Raw genomic sequence first — 15219 nt, 5'->3', positions numbered from 1 at the left:
ATATAAAATTTGGCGGTGCTTGTGTCTGCCAACGGATTGGGTTTGGGTCGCTTGGGTCGAGAGTTGAGACAGGTATTATGAAAAAGCTATCAACCTGAACCTAACCTAGTCAGAAATCTAAAACCGAACACGCTCTGTTTGTTAAACTGATGCCCAAGACAGAACATGTTCTTTCTATTAAACTGATAACCGAACACGCTCTGTTTATTAAACTGATACCCAAGGCAGAACATGCTCTTTCTATTTAACTGATGACCCAAGACGACCCGCATAATCCATTTAATAGACAGGTCGGTTCAGTTCAATCATGTTACATAGGATAACTGGGTCTTAAACAGATTAAATAGGTTATAAATTTTTCAAATAGGTTTTGTACCCCTGTCATCATAACCCAATATTTAAACCGATCAAATTGGAATAGATAAATTAGGAATCTAAACTTGAGAAGTGGCCCATTTAATAATCTGGTTAGGTCCACTGGACATGTTATAATTAGGAATCATTTATGCCAAACGAAAATCCACTTATGTTGCATATGTTTTATGTTGGGATTCAAGTATTGAAAGATGATAGACAAAGTGAAAGCAAAAATCTTACTAACGATAGTATCAGAGATATAGAAAAATTACAGCAATCGTAAAAATACAAGAATTTAATATGATTTGGCCGAAGTCTATATCTACATAGGGATAAGAGTAAGAAGAAATTTTTACAGTAATAATAGTTTAGAGTACAAAAAATCTTTTCGAACATCATATCGGGAACACTCCTTTTAATACAAGAAAGAAAAATTCAAGATTAAACAATCCTCTAGTAAAATTCTCGATGAAATAATTCTAATCTGAGGTTAAGCAAATTTCTCCAATCGACGTTCTTCAATCTTCTTTACCTTAACAAAACATCCTCCATGATCTCTCTCTCTCTCTCTCTCTTTTTGTGGCCACATTTTTACATCCATGGACATCTCTTTTTATAGCATAAAAGTTAAAGTCCGGTTTGGACTCATTTTCTGCATCTACATTTTTTCAAACCACAAAAGAATTTCGTGCGTCGCTGGTTTTCGCAACACCACAAAAGTCTTCAATGCATCACTGGCCTTCTTTTTTTTCTTTTCCGTATGTTTTCGCATGCTACCCAGGCTCCACGCACCTCCAAGCTTTCACACGCCACATAAAAGGCTATGTGACGTCTTTTTTTTTCATTTAAAGTGTTGGGTCTCATATGAGGAGGGACCACACTAACAAATCTTCTCCTTCCAACTCATATAGAGGGTTCCATCAAACCTGCAATGCCCTTGCACTTTATCAGTTTTATTTTTGAAACTGAATTCGTTAACATATCAGAACTATTTTCTTCAGTGCCCACTTTTTTAAGCTTGAACTACTTCATCTTCAGTGCATCCCGAATCCAATGATATCTGATATCGATGTGTTTTGTCCTTGAATGAAATGCCAAATTTTTACTGAGATGGATCACACTTTAGCTATCATTGTAGACGACGTACATCTCTTACTCCCCACCAAGCTCCCCCAATAACTTCTTTAGCCACAGTATTTCTTTGCCGGTCTCCATTATGACGATGTATTCCGCCTCCGTCGATGACTGTGTGTCACACTTTTATAAATTCAATTACCACGACACTGCTCTTCTTGAGAATATCATTAGATAACCTGACGTAGATTTTTATATGTCTACATTTCTCACCATATCCGTATCTGTGTAAACCTGCAGCACAAGATCTCCACTGCCATAGCATAAACATGTCCCGAATATTCCTTTAAGATACCTCATTATCTACTTCTCTGCTTCCCAATGCTCCTGCCCAAAGTTTGAAAAAAATCAACTAACCACACCAATGGCATAAGTAATGTCAGGCCTGGTGCATACCATAGCATATATAAGACTCCCTACGGCAGAGTTACACAGAATCTAACTTATCTCCACTTGATCTTCTCACTTTTTGGACTTTACTCTTTAGTCAACTCAAAGTATCCTGCAAGTAGACTCACCACCGGCTTCACTCTGCTCATATCGAATTGATGCAGCATCTTCTCAACATAGGCCTTTTATGACAGCCACAGCTTCTTAGATCTCCTATCTCAGACGATTCTCATCTCCAAAATCGTTTTGTCCTGTCTCAAGTCTTTTTCATCGTGAACATCTGACCCAACTTCACCTTCAGATCATTGATTTTGGTAATGTCGTATCCCACAATCAGCATGTCATCAACATATAACAAAAGTATGATTAAATTATTGTCAGAAAATTTCTTCATGAATACACAATTATCGAAACTTGTTCTTTTATACTTGTTCTCCATTACGAAGGAATTGAACTTTTTGTACCTATCGCAGTGCTTCAGCCCATAAAGACTTTTTCTCAAGCGGCACATCAGATTTTTTTTGTCTTTAATTTTGAACCCTTCTGATTGCTCTATATATATTTCCTCCAAGTCACTACGAAGGAACATCATCTTTACATCAAGTTATTCCATCTTAAGGTCTAAACAGACAGCAAGATCAAAGACAACTTGAATAGATGTGAGCTTTACGACGAATAAGAAATTTTTTTAAAATCGATGCCCTTCCTATGACCAAAGTCTTTTACAACTAACCTCATCTTGTACCTTGATTGTGAACTATTCTCTTATGGCTTGAACATAAACACCTATTTATTTTTGAGTGCTTGCTTTCTCTTAGGCATCTTCACCAGCACATATATATTATTTTTCTGTAATGAATTCATCTTCTCCTTCATTGCCTTCATCCACTCGTTACTATGCTATTGCTCCATGGCTTTGGAGTAGGACTCAGGCTCCCTTGCATCTGTCAATAGCATGTAATCCTATGGTGGGTATCTTATGGATGACCTCTACTCTCTTGTAGATCTTCAGACCTCTTGTACAGATGGTTCAATTTGTGGCTCAGTCTGAACACCACCCATACTTTCTTCAGCCTCATGACTGTCATGTATACATCATCTGCAGTTGCTCCCCCATCATCAAGACTCCTCAGAAAAGTATCAGGGCACAAGTCTACAGGGCTGCTCGAGGTCGACTTCAACTTATTAGATTTCTCAAAGATGTCGATCGTTTGATCCTCTAAGAAAATAACATCATGACTGCATATGATCTTCTGCTCCATAAGATCCTACAACTGATAGCCGAACTCTCCATCCTCACCGTAGCGCAGAAATATGCATTGCTTCACCTTGTCATCTAGTTTGGACCTCTCATCCTTGAAAATATGCACGAATGCTCTACATCCAAATATTTTTAAATAATTGTAAGAAACATCTTTTCCTAATAATACTCTCTGCAGCGTATCACCCTCAAGAGCATAGAAAGAAAAAAGATTAATGATGTGGACCGTAGTCATTAATTCCTTTCCCCAAAATATCTTCGGTAGTTTGGCATGAGAGAGCATGCTCCTGATCCTTTCGTAGATTATCTTATTCATCCTCTCAGCAATCTCATTCTATTGTAGCATCTTAGGCACCGTCTTCTCCAATTTGATATCATTTTATTGATAGTATTTCTCGAAAGGACCCCTATATTCACCTCCGTTGTCCGTCCTTATGCATTTCAGCTTTCGTTTAGTCTCTCTTTCAATAGAAATATGAAATTACTTATATATCATGCACCTAGTCCTTCATTTTCAAAGCATATGTCCAAACTTTCTGCAAGTGATCATCAATAAAAATCATGAAGTAAGAGCATCTACCAAGGGTTTTATCACTCATAGAACAAATATCACTATTAACAAGATCTAATGCATCAATTTTTTTTTAAAGAAAAAATTTCGAAAAGAAACTCAGATTTTCTTATCCATCAAGCAGCTTTTGCATGTCTTCAATCCAGAACTATCAATATGAAGAGCATTCTTCTTGGCCAAAATTGACATCTCTTTTTGGCTCATATATCCCAATCAAACCGATGCCATAATTCTGAGGTAGAAGGTTCTTCTACTGCATTCACCTTCTCCTTATCAAGCTTGGCTTGCATGATATAGAGAGAGTCTTGCTTGATACCTCTGGCTGCTACTAGCAATTTCTTGATTAGCTTCTACTTGCCATCTCCAAACATGTTATAGTAGCTCTCTTCGTCTAATACCCCTATCGATAACAGATTCAGACGGATATTTGGTATATATCGAATATTCTTCAATACTAGCCTATACCCCAAGCTCGTAATCAACATAATGTCTTTGACGCCAATGATTTTTGATTCTCCATTATTCTTTATCTTACCGTCCCAAAACCATCAGAAAGATAAGATGAGAATAATTCCAGTCTCGTTGTAACATGATATGAAGTGGCTGAATCGATCATCCATGTAGAGTTTTGGCTAGTAGTACCCACAAGATCATCATCTATTGTACCACAGATAATGATCATCTCTCCACCCATAGATACGGCTATTGTCTCATTATCCGACCTAAAGTCATTGCATGATTTATTTTTTGATTTTTTCTTCTTCAGTAATTGGTAGTCTTTCTTAAAATGATCCCTTTGCTGTAGTTGTAACATCTGCTACTTTGAGACTTGGATCTTCCTCGTGATTTAGTGTGGCTATCATCCAAGTTAGATTGAGAGTCCCTATGCTTGCTTCTTCCTTTTCTTTCCGTGACGAGAGCCTTATTATAGCTCAAGACCCCTTGCTCCTTCCTCCTAGCCTCCTCGTTAAGCATATAGTCTTTCACTATTGCCAAGGCTATCGAATCCTCCAGTGAAGAATTGCTTAGAGACACCGTCAGAGCCTCCCAACTATTGGGCAAAGAACTCAACAACAGTAGGGCTTGGAGCTCCTCATTTAACACCATCTTCATCATGGTGAGTTGGTTCACCATATTTTGAAAGTTGCTTAGATGCTCCACCATGGAAGCTCCCTCTTTATATTTCATGTTTACCAGTTTGTGAATTAAAAATATCTTGTTCGCACCGTCTTTCTCTTGTATAGGCTTTTTAGTTTCAACTAGAGGCTATGGGCATTAACCTCCATTGAAATATGATGGAAGATGCTATCATCAATCTATTACCAGATGAGCCCAATAGTTTTGTGATTTAATCTCTTTCATTCTTTGTCTGACATTTTATCAGACTGAGCAATAACTCTCTTAATTGTATCATGAAAATCTTTGTAGTAAAGGAGGTCTTCCATGCGAGACTTCCAAATCGAGTAGTTGGTTGACGTCAGCTTGATCATAGTGCCCGACAAAGATTGATCCTCCATCTATTAGCATCTCAATTCCTTCTTCAATACTCTGAATTCGATAGAATCTGGCTCTAATACCACTTATTGAGATTCAAGGCATAGAGAAATCACAACAATCGTAAGAATATCAGAATTTAATGCGGTTCAATTGAAGCCTACGTCTACACAGGGACTAAAGTAAGAAGGAGCTTCCACTATAATAATAGTTTAGAGTACAAAAAATTTTTTTGGACACCACACCGAGAACACCGCTTCTAATACAAGAAAAAAAAATCTAAGATTAAACAAACCTTCAGTAGAACCTTCGATGGAATAACTCTAATCCGAGATGGAGCGAACTCCTCTGATCGACGTTCTCCAATCTTCTTTACTTGAGCGAAGCATCCTCCAAGCCTCTCTTCTTCTCTCTCTATCTCCTTTTGATCACTCACAATGTCTTTCTTTTTTTCTGTGGTCACATTTTGACATCTACAGACTCACCTTTTTATAGCACAAAAGTTAGAGTCCATTTTGGACTCATTTTTTGTGTCTATATTTTTCCAAGTCACAAAAGGATTCCACATGTCACTAGTTTTTATAACACCACAAAGCCTTCTATGCATTACTGACCTTTTTTTTCTTCTCTGCATGTTTCCACGCACTACCCAGTCTCCACGTACCTCTTGGATTTCACACGCTACAAGAAAGGCTACATGAAACCTATTTTTATTTAAAGTGGTGGGTCTTACATAAGGAGGGACCATACCAACATTGCAGGATGTGTTAGTGGCTCAGTCATAAATTGCCATCTCTACATGCTAGTTGTGGATAGGTTAGTCCAGATTAAGCAAGTTAATTTTCTCCTATCTTTTTATCCTGGTATAAATTACATCATTATTGGGAAGGATCCCTTACGAGTGCGGAATACGGATCCCCCACCTAAGATCACTAACCCAAGTGACGATATCGATACCGCAATAGATAAAAAAAAAAAATAAAAAAAAGATATAATCAAATATGTGGATCAGCCTAAGATTTATTTTTATAGGACATGCAAGCTTTACTATGAAAAAAAATAAGTAAAGGAGGAGATCACATCCTCTCAACTTTCATACATCAATTTCTCTCAATAAGAAGCATAACGCCTTGCAAAAGCTCTCACAAAATCCTCCAAGAAGACTCTTTCACAGATCTACCGTATCAGAATCCTCTGATATCTCTGGATGCTTCCTACGATGCTCTCGACCATAGATTCTCTACTCTCGAGTACTCCACCTCTATAAGCCATCAGGCCCTTTTAAAGACCAAAAATGCCGCATACAATAGTCCTAAACCTCATCCAAAATGCACAAAGACTTTTGCCAGAACTCTGAAACATTCTTGACCGTCCGATCAAGCTCGCATATGATCCTGACCATTCGATCACACAAAAACATTCCTAGACTGTGCGTGAACCGCACGATCGATCCATGCATCGTGCGTGGACTGCACGTGGACCACATGTGGTCCGCATGCCTAGCCTCCCTGCACCATGCGGTAGACTGCACGGGCACGCCTGGGCCACGTGCGCATGCCTGCGGGCCTGCGCAATGCGGGCCTTCATGTCTGTCGAGCTTATTCGTCTTGGACCTACATCCATAGGCTTCTCTGTGTCTGGGCTTCGCTATAGTAGGTCGAATTCAAGGTACTAAAATCTCAACAATGTCCACCTCGACTCGACATTCGACCTCCATCTAACTTTAAGAGCTTTTTGGATGATCTCTTCCCCATATTTTGAGACAAACATCTGGCTGCTCAAGGATGTGCAAACATGAGAGTCGAACTAGATCACATGATCCCATCTCCTTCATGTGCTATGACCTGTCTGACCTGAGACCTGCTCGGGGTAGCCTCCTGCGACAATAGGAACTCCACCCTGCGACGTCATCTGTCATCTTCTTGAGTCTCTCGTCTCATACCCAATCTACCTACACCTAAAGCTCCATCTTGCTCTGAGCTCCTACTGGCTCCTGAAGCTCCACCTCACGCTGAGCTCCCTGCCAAAAGATAATGTCCTCCATACCTCTTCCTATTCATCACAATCCTACTACCATGTAGAATCTTCAAAATTCCATCATCAGTTCTCCACCTATAGCTGCTTGGATCTAGTCTGCTCAGTAGAATTAGATTATTCTTGAAGCTGGGTATATATCGAGCCTCACCTAACTTTCTCACTGCTCCATCATGTGTCTACAAGCTGACCGTCCCAATATGTTTGATCGCACAGCTCGATTCATCCAGCAAATAAATAGTGTTCTCACTACTCTCTAGAGAGTCAAACATCTCTTCTCTGTAACATACATGATGTGAACATGCCGAATCTAAAATTCACTGAAGGAAAAAAGTAGATATCTCATCTGAGACCATAAGCACATTATCGGTCTCATCACTGTCGCTACTATGGACCGCCACCGCAATAGCCTCATTCGATCTCTGAGCTGTGGATAATTTTTGACTTGATATCCTAACTCATCACATTGGTAATACCTGTTCTTGCTATAGTCCCTTGGCTCGGACTTGGACCATCCATCTTACGATTTTTTGTCTCTTCGTCTTCTGCCGCCACCATCTCCAGTCACCATCAGAGCCAAATTACCACCTGAACTCAAGGCACAGTTCTTCCATCTGAGAACTTCGTTCTGGAGAAGTACAGAAGTAACTCATCCATCTTGATGGTGCTCTTTCCTACTAGAAAAGCAGTCACCAAGGACTCAAAAGAAGGAGAAAGCGATGATAGCAAGACCAACACCCTGATCTTCTTCTCAACCTTCTCATCAATGCTGAGGAGATCAATGAGAATCTTCTGAAAGTTGTTGAGATGCTCCTGCACGCTCTGGCCCTCGCTCATCCACAGCTGGTAGAACTGCTTTCAAAGGAATAGAGTGTTGGTGAGTGACTTCGCCATGTACATCTCCTCAAGCTTCGTCCATATTACGGTCAAGAAAATTTTGCTAAGCATATGAATCACCACATCATTTATCAAGTACAAATGGATTATACTTACCACCTGCATCAGGAGCTACCTCCAATCTTTCTCCTCCATGATAGTCGAATTCTCTTCATATAAGAGAGCATCAATCTATCCTTATTGGATGAGCACATCCTTCACCTTCGTTGTCGTAGAGAAAAATTACTCTTCCCATCATACCGATTGATCTCCACCTTGATTGAGCCTGTTTTCTTCATCTTCTTTAACCTCGATCAATATTGCCACAACTTAGATAACCACGTGCTCTGATACCACTTATTGGAAAGGATCCCTTATGAGTGCAGAATATGGATTTTTCGCTCAAGATTGTTAGCCCTAGTGACGATGTCGATATCGCGATAGGAAGAAAGAAGAAATAAAAAAAGAATATAATCAAATATATAGATCAGCCTAAAGCTTATCTCCACAGAACGTGCAAGTTTCACTATGAAAAAAATAAGTATAGGAGGAGATCACACTCTCTAAACTCTCATACATCAATTTCTCTTAAGAAGAAGCATAACTCCTTACAAAAGCTCTCACAAAATCTTTCAAGGAGACTCTCTCAAAGGCTTGCCGTATTAGGGTCCTTTGACATCCTTGGATGCTTCTTGCAATGCTCTCGACCACAGATCCTCTACTCTCAGATGCTCCACCTCCACAAGCCCTCAGGCCCTTTTAAAGACCAAAAATGCCGCGAACAAAAGTCCTAAACCTCATCCAAAATACACAACGATTTCGACCAAGCCCGCATATGATCCTGACCGTTCCATTGTGCAAAAACATCCTTGGACCACGCATGAACCGTGCAGTCGGTCCATGCACCACACGTGGATCGTGCATGGTCCATGCGCCTAGCCTCTTTGCACCATGTGGTAGACCGCGTGGTGGACCACATGGGCGCGCCTGGGTCATGCATCCCGCACTTGGGCTGCACGCGCTCGCTGCAGGCCTGCACGCCGTGGACCTGTGCACTACGGACCTTTGCGTTTGTCGGGCTTGTCCGTCTTGGGTCTACATTTGTGGACTTCTCTATGTCGAGGCTTCGCTATAGTAGATCGAATTCGAGGTGCCAAAATTCCAACAATCATCATGTAAGTGCTGACCATCTTTCGGTGCTATTTTGTTAACTAATTAACTAGTTAAAGCTAATGGGTTCATATTATATTTTTCATATGAAAGAATTATGGATCTTCTTTCACGACGTCAACTAGATCATGTCTCTCACAGATCTCCAAGCACTTTGAATTTTTCTTTCATCCTTTTGCATAGATCCAAAAGCGGCGTTGATGTCATGAAAGAATCATTTGAAAGGTACAACCCAAACCCAAAGTTAACTGGTCAAAGTTAATCAATTTTTCTATCATATTTTCTTAAGTTGTTAGTTAATTATTTGCTATATTTTATCTTTTGGGATGTGATCATTTATCGGCACTACCTAGAAATGATAATAGGGCTGAAAATAGAGTGGATATTATTCAACCATTTTGGATTTGGATTTGGATTTTTAGTTTTTCTTATGACACCTCAGTTGGCTAACAATAACCGACAATAATTTACTTTGTTAAATAATCAACATTTATTATACTTTTCAAAATTTGTTCATGTTATAAAGTATACGCATTTGAAATGTATTATGATATGTCAAATTTTAATAATTATTTCCTTTCATAAAGTTCAATATTTTTTCTTTTGATAAAAAACAAATATGAATAACTTCATTTCTTTTGTATGATATTTTCAAAATCATTTTATTAAGATATTTGAAAATATAAGCAAATTTAACATATCCTATGTTTGAATATAATTTTATTTCTTACAAGTTTTTCCAAATATAATAAGTATTTTTTTTATTTATGCTGTGACTAAAAAGTTATCAATGGTATTTAGTATATAACTATTTAATATTCTATACTATATATTTTATTTTAAATAATTTATAATTTTAGTATGAAATCTAATTAAATCAACGATTTAGATCCTTGGCCAAGTCGATATCTGTGCAAGTTTAAAAACTGCACCTTAGGTCATTACCTAATTATTATGCATTGTGTGCAATCTTGATAGTAGATTGCATCCCATTCTTTATGGTTATATCATTTAGGGAGTGCTTAGTATAAGATAATCTATCTAAGATCAAGGGTGATTTAGATGAAGGTGATGAGCTCACAGTATTTGGTTGCATCCTAATGATCAAATGTGATAGTGATCCTAGATCAATCTTGCTTCTTAAAGCACAATCCAACTCAATGATAAGAAATCCATCCTTAAGGATGGATATCTAAGATCATCCCATGTAATAATCTTGGGATAAAGTTTTAGGATATTGTTGCCTCTTGATCCAGTAGTTGAGTATTGGCTCTTGCTAAAACAAGGATCCAGAACAAATATGGATCTAGAACAAACACAAAAACATATAATAACAAGGAAGAGATACTAGAACAAAAATTTAGGAGAGCATTAAAACAAAATCATTCAAAAAATATTAAAAGTCAGCAGCCGTACTTGGCTCTTGCTCTTAAACAAATAAGAACATCTCTCCCTTTTTGTGGTGTCTTCACCAAAGGCCTCCCTCTCTCCATAAAAATAACTTATATGCTCCATATTTCAAAGAAGCCACACAACCAAAGTTTTCCAGCAACGCTCTCTTTATTTGACCGTTAGACAAACACCTAACAAGACACTCCTAACCAATTAGTCAGGCAATTACATTCTTATTTCATGAGCATCGATGAAGTTTTTGTTTTAAACTCTCAGCTAAAATCTTGGACTGCTCCTCCTTAAACCTCTCGATCGACTGCTCCCTGCTTCTGGCAAGCTCCTATTAAACATCGATGCTTCTATGCAACATGATAAAATTGGGATTGTGTTTATTGTAAGAGATGCTTATGGCTTCCTCTTACTTGCTCAATGCGAATGTCTCTCTTACCACTTTGTGCCCCATGCTGAATTCTTGGCAGCTTGGATGGGCATAAAAACTGCCACTCATTTTTTCTCAAACAAGAAATTCTTATTGAAAGGAGATTTTTTAACGGTAATTCACTGGATTACCCACTTTTCTTCATATAAGATTACTGATCTCCCAATTTTTAAGGACATTATAGCCCTAAAAAATATTCTCCCAGCTTGTTCCATTTCTCATATCAAAAAAGAACAAAACCAAGCTGCAGACTGGCTTTCTAAATATGCTCTAGCTAGTGGTTTTTGCTTGGCCTTGGGAGATTTGATACCATCTCATTTGGCACAAATTTCACAACATGATAAACTTCAAAATGTTCATTTCATCTTATAGGACTATAAACATGCACCTTTTTACCTGTAGATAAGTTGTTCTCTTCAAAAAGTAGGTTTGTATCATGGTACGCAATATGGCACACCATAATGGGGTTGGCAATGGCCATCCTTGGGTCTTTAATCGGATAATATTGACATTATATTCTATTTTCACTCAAAGTATCTTCATGACTTATCATTTACTGGGAAGATCGTTATGCTCAACGATCTATAATTTCTATATTATGATGACTAGGAGGCTCTTACTCTTTCAAGATTCACCCAGCTGTGATTATTCCTCTATTGTTACACTCATGCATGAAAAGATAAGAATTAACTTGCCTTTCTTCCAGCTTATCATTAAAATTACTGTTATTTTCTTTCAAGACAAATAGTCATCAAGTAAATACTCTTCGCTCAGCCATTTCAAGACAGATTCAATGATAATGATGCAACCTCCTCTTCATGTCTTGGTTTTCTAGTGGAATCAGCTTAATATACTACTAACTCAACCTCTTTTTCTTTGCCCTTCTAGTATTTATATCTTAAAACAGGTCTCTCAGGACCATTGCTGCAGCACTACATCCATATTCAACTGTTACAAGTTCAGCAGCTTGTTTGTCAAGATGCTTGATTTCTCCTTAGATACCCTCAATGGCATAGTGCTATATCAAAATATCAAATTCTGCCAGACTATTTACTGTTCTCCACATTGTCATTCCATCTATCTCTATAAGCTTTTGCCCGCAGGAAAAGATAGCAAATATCTCTCTGGCCAAGTTTCAGACCTCATATTCTATACTATCCAAAGCTGAGCAGATTACCGAAGGTCCTTCAGAACTCAACTGGTATATATGCTTAAGGAGAATTTACTGTTTCACTTCTCTCGCTGGTGCTTATGCAAAGATTTCAAAGTAGGTAGCCACAAAGGTTTCAAACAATTACAAATCAGCTAGTTTGGGGCTCTATAAATTATACCTTTCCTTACTGTTTCCCTCTCATTATTTTATAATAGTTTACTCACATCCAGATCGTTCATATGACATGATGCTCCTTTTGGCTTTGTTTGTAAATCCATATTTAGGCCTTGTTTCTTTTACTCTAATATAATCTCCAGTCCACTTTACCAAAAAAAAAAAACACACCTAACAAGACAAAAAAAAAACTTTTGTTCTTATTCCAGACCAAGTAAATCACCTCAACTTTATATATAATTATCCTCTCTCCACTGGAAGATGAAAACTATTCCACTCAATTTTTATTCTATTGAACCTAGGACTTAATATAACTAACATAGATGGACATCATATTTAGTTAAGAAAGAAATCATATTTAGTTAAGAAAGAAAAGTAATCCATACCTGAATATTCACAATGACTCCAATATACAAAATTACTTGTATCTTAGGCCATAATCTATTAGGTGATATAGCATTGCTATTGATTACCAATTGTATTATTATCCTAAGTTGATTTTAATTTTGAGTAAACAAAATGTTTATCATGTCTTAGGCTTGCAGAACCCTTGATGTTAACATAAATAAGAAAACTAGTTTATAGTTAGGTAATGGGTAAAATCTACTACAATTGTAACAATATTTTACAGCGATGTTGGGGTGCCTTATGTATTGCATCAATTTCTTAAATGACGCTCGGGAAGAGATGAAATTCATATGCTTGTGAGATCTTGTTCACTCTCTCTAGCCTGTCATTGAGATAGATATTATGACTAACTCTAAATTATTTATTGAGACAAAAAGAAAATAGCGAAGGGTACAAGCAACTCTAAATTGGATTAGGAATTGCATCTCAAATGTAATCTATATTTGAACCAAATCAAAAAATAGAAGGTTAATTAATTCCAACTTCACTTAATTGTCTTTTTTAAAATTTTACTAACAATTTAGCACATGCAGTTCATCTCTACAAAAAAAATAAAAATAAAATAGGAACCCAATCATGAGCCAATGAATTGATAAATTTCATGCAATATAGATAAATAATAATTTGTGATAAAGTAGAAAATAAAAATAGAAAAAAATTGTAAAACAAAACTACGGTTAATGGATCAAATAGGTGGCATAAACAAGCATCATTTGAAAATGGGTAATTAGAAAATAAGAGTACAATTTTTTATGAAATCCCTGAAAAAATAGAAAAAAGAGAAACAATATAGTAAATTAGATATTAAAATATAAAAAAGTAAATACAATAGTTGGGCCTAGTAATGCATGATCAAAGAAGAATTAGTAAACAAAATAAAAATATTATAAATAATTGAAATATATCAAATAAAAATAAAAGAATGAGGAATAAAATAAATTGAATATATAAAGTAAATTTAAAAGTAAATTAGCTACAAAAAAATAGATAGCATAATTTCTTGAAAAATTAAATAAGAAATTGAATTAAAGAACAAAAGCAACTCAGATTAAAATAATGAAAATAGAGAAAATGAATTAAAAAATATAAGATTATAAGACATGCACGTGTAATGCATGCACAAGAATGAGCTAATAAGAAACAAGAACATAAAATTATTAGTCATTGTGGTAAATTAAATACCAAAAGTTGAAGGGAATGCAAAAAATAAAAACATAATAATTGAAAGTATGGGAGAAATTTTTAAGTCAAGCTCCTCGGGCAAAGACTTACTGGAGTGTTGGATGATGCTCATCATTTCTTCATTGCCTACCCCCATTCCAAATAAGTATGAGGTCTTGTAAATGAACTTTTGTCTACCTCTTATAACCAAGAGTCTTTAGAGATTTTCTTGATTGATGTTAATTTTAATGGGGATGTCTGATCAGGATATTATCTTCACAGGACCTTTTCAATACCACGCGTCGTAACAGGAAGAAAGAAGAAATAAAACAGAAACAATCAAATACATGGATCAGCCAAAAGGTTCGCCTCCATGGGACATACAAGCTTCACTATGAAAAAGAAAAAATTATAAGAGGAGATCACACTCTCAATCCTTGTACACCCAATCTCTCCCTCACAAGAAGTTTTCTCTCACAAAAACTCTCTCTCTAGAAAGATCTTCTGGAACTCCTAAAGCGACCGCTGTTCGCTGCTTGATAGTCTACCTGAAGCATCCTGCTCCTGCTCTCTGTTGGCGCCTCTCAGTCTACTGCTGCGGTCCTCTATCGAAGAACCAAAGCCACTAGTTTCTATTGCCACAGGGTGAGTTTATAGGCCTCAGAACCCAAATCAGATCGGAAACCGACTTTTGTTTGCATCAAATTGCCTCTCCAGCCGCCAGATCAAGACCGGCTCCCGTCTTAACCATCTGATCGCTCAACATGAGTTCGCGGTCCATGAAAATCTCTATAGACCATGAGAAATCAGCTCGAAATGCCCCTCGGTCCATGGTGGACCGCATGAAACCAAGGGAAAATGCCTGCCTAATCCACATGGGTCCCCATAGACCTTCGATCCATGCACTGTGCGTGGACTGCATGGGAAAATCGTGCGGGCCGCGCCTGCGCACGGGCTCGCCTGTGCCTGGGCTGCGCCCGCATGCGCACCTGCCTGGGCTTGGGCCATGCACCGCACACACCCGCACGTCTGTGCGCTGGGCTATGTGCCACCGTGTGTGCCTGCTCCGTTGGCCTATCATCGGTCACCGCTAGCCTCCATCACTCTGTAAGTCGTGCCATCTTCTATCGAGCATGTCTCTTTTATTCAATCTCTATTTGGACTGATTTTAGACTTGTTGGACTCCGTTCGTCATCGTGGATCTC

Source organism: Elaeis guineensis, chromosome 12 (assembly GCF_000442705.2).
Source record: "Elaeis guineensis isolate ETL-2024a chromosome 12, EG11, whole genome shotgun sequence".
Taxonomy (NCBI): domain Eukaryota; kingdom Viridiplantae; phylum Streptophyta; class Magnoliopsida; order Arecales; family Arecaceae; genus Elaeis; species Elaeis guineensis.
Note: the sequence above shows the minus strand (reverse complement) of the source record.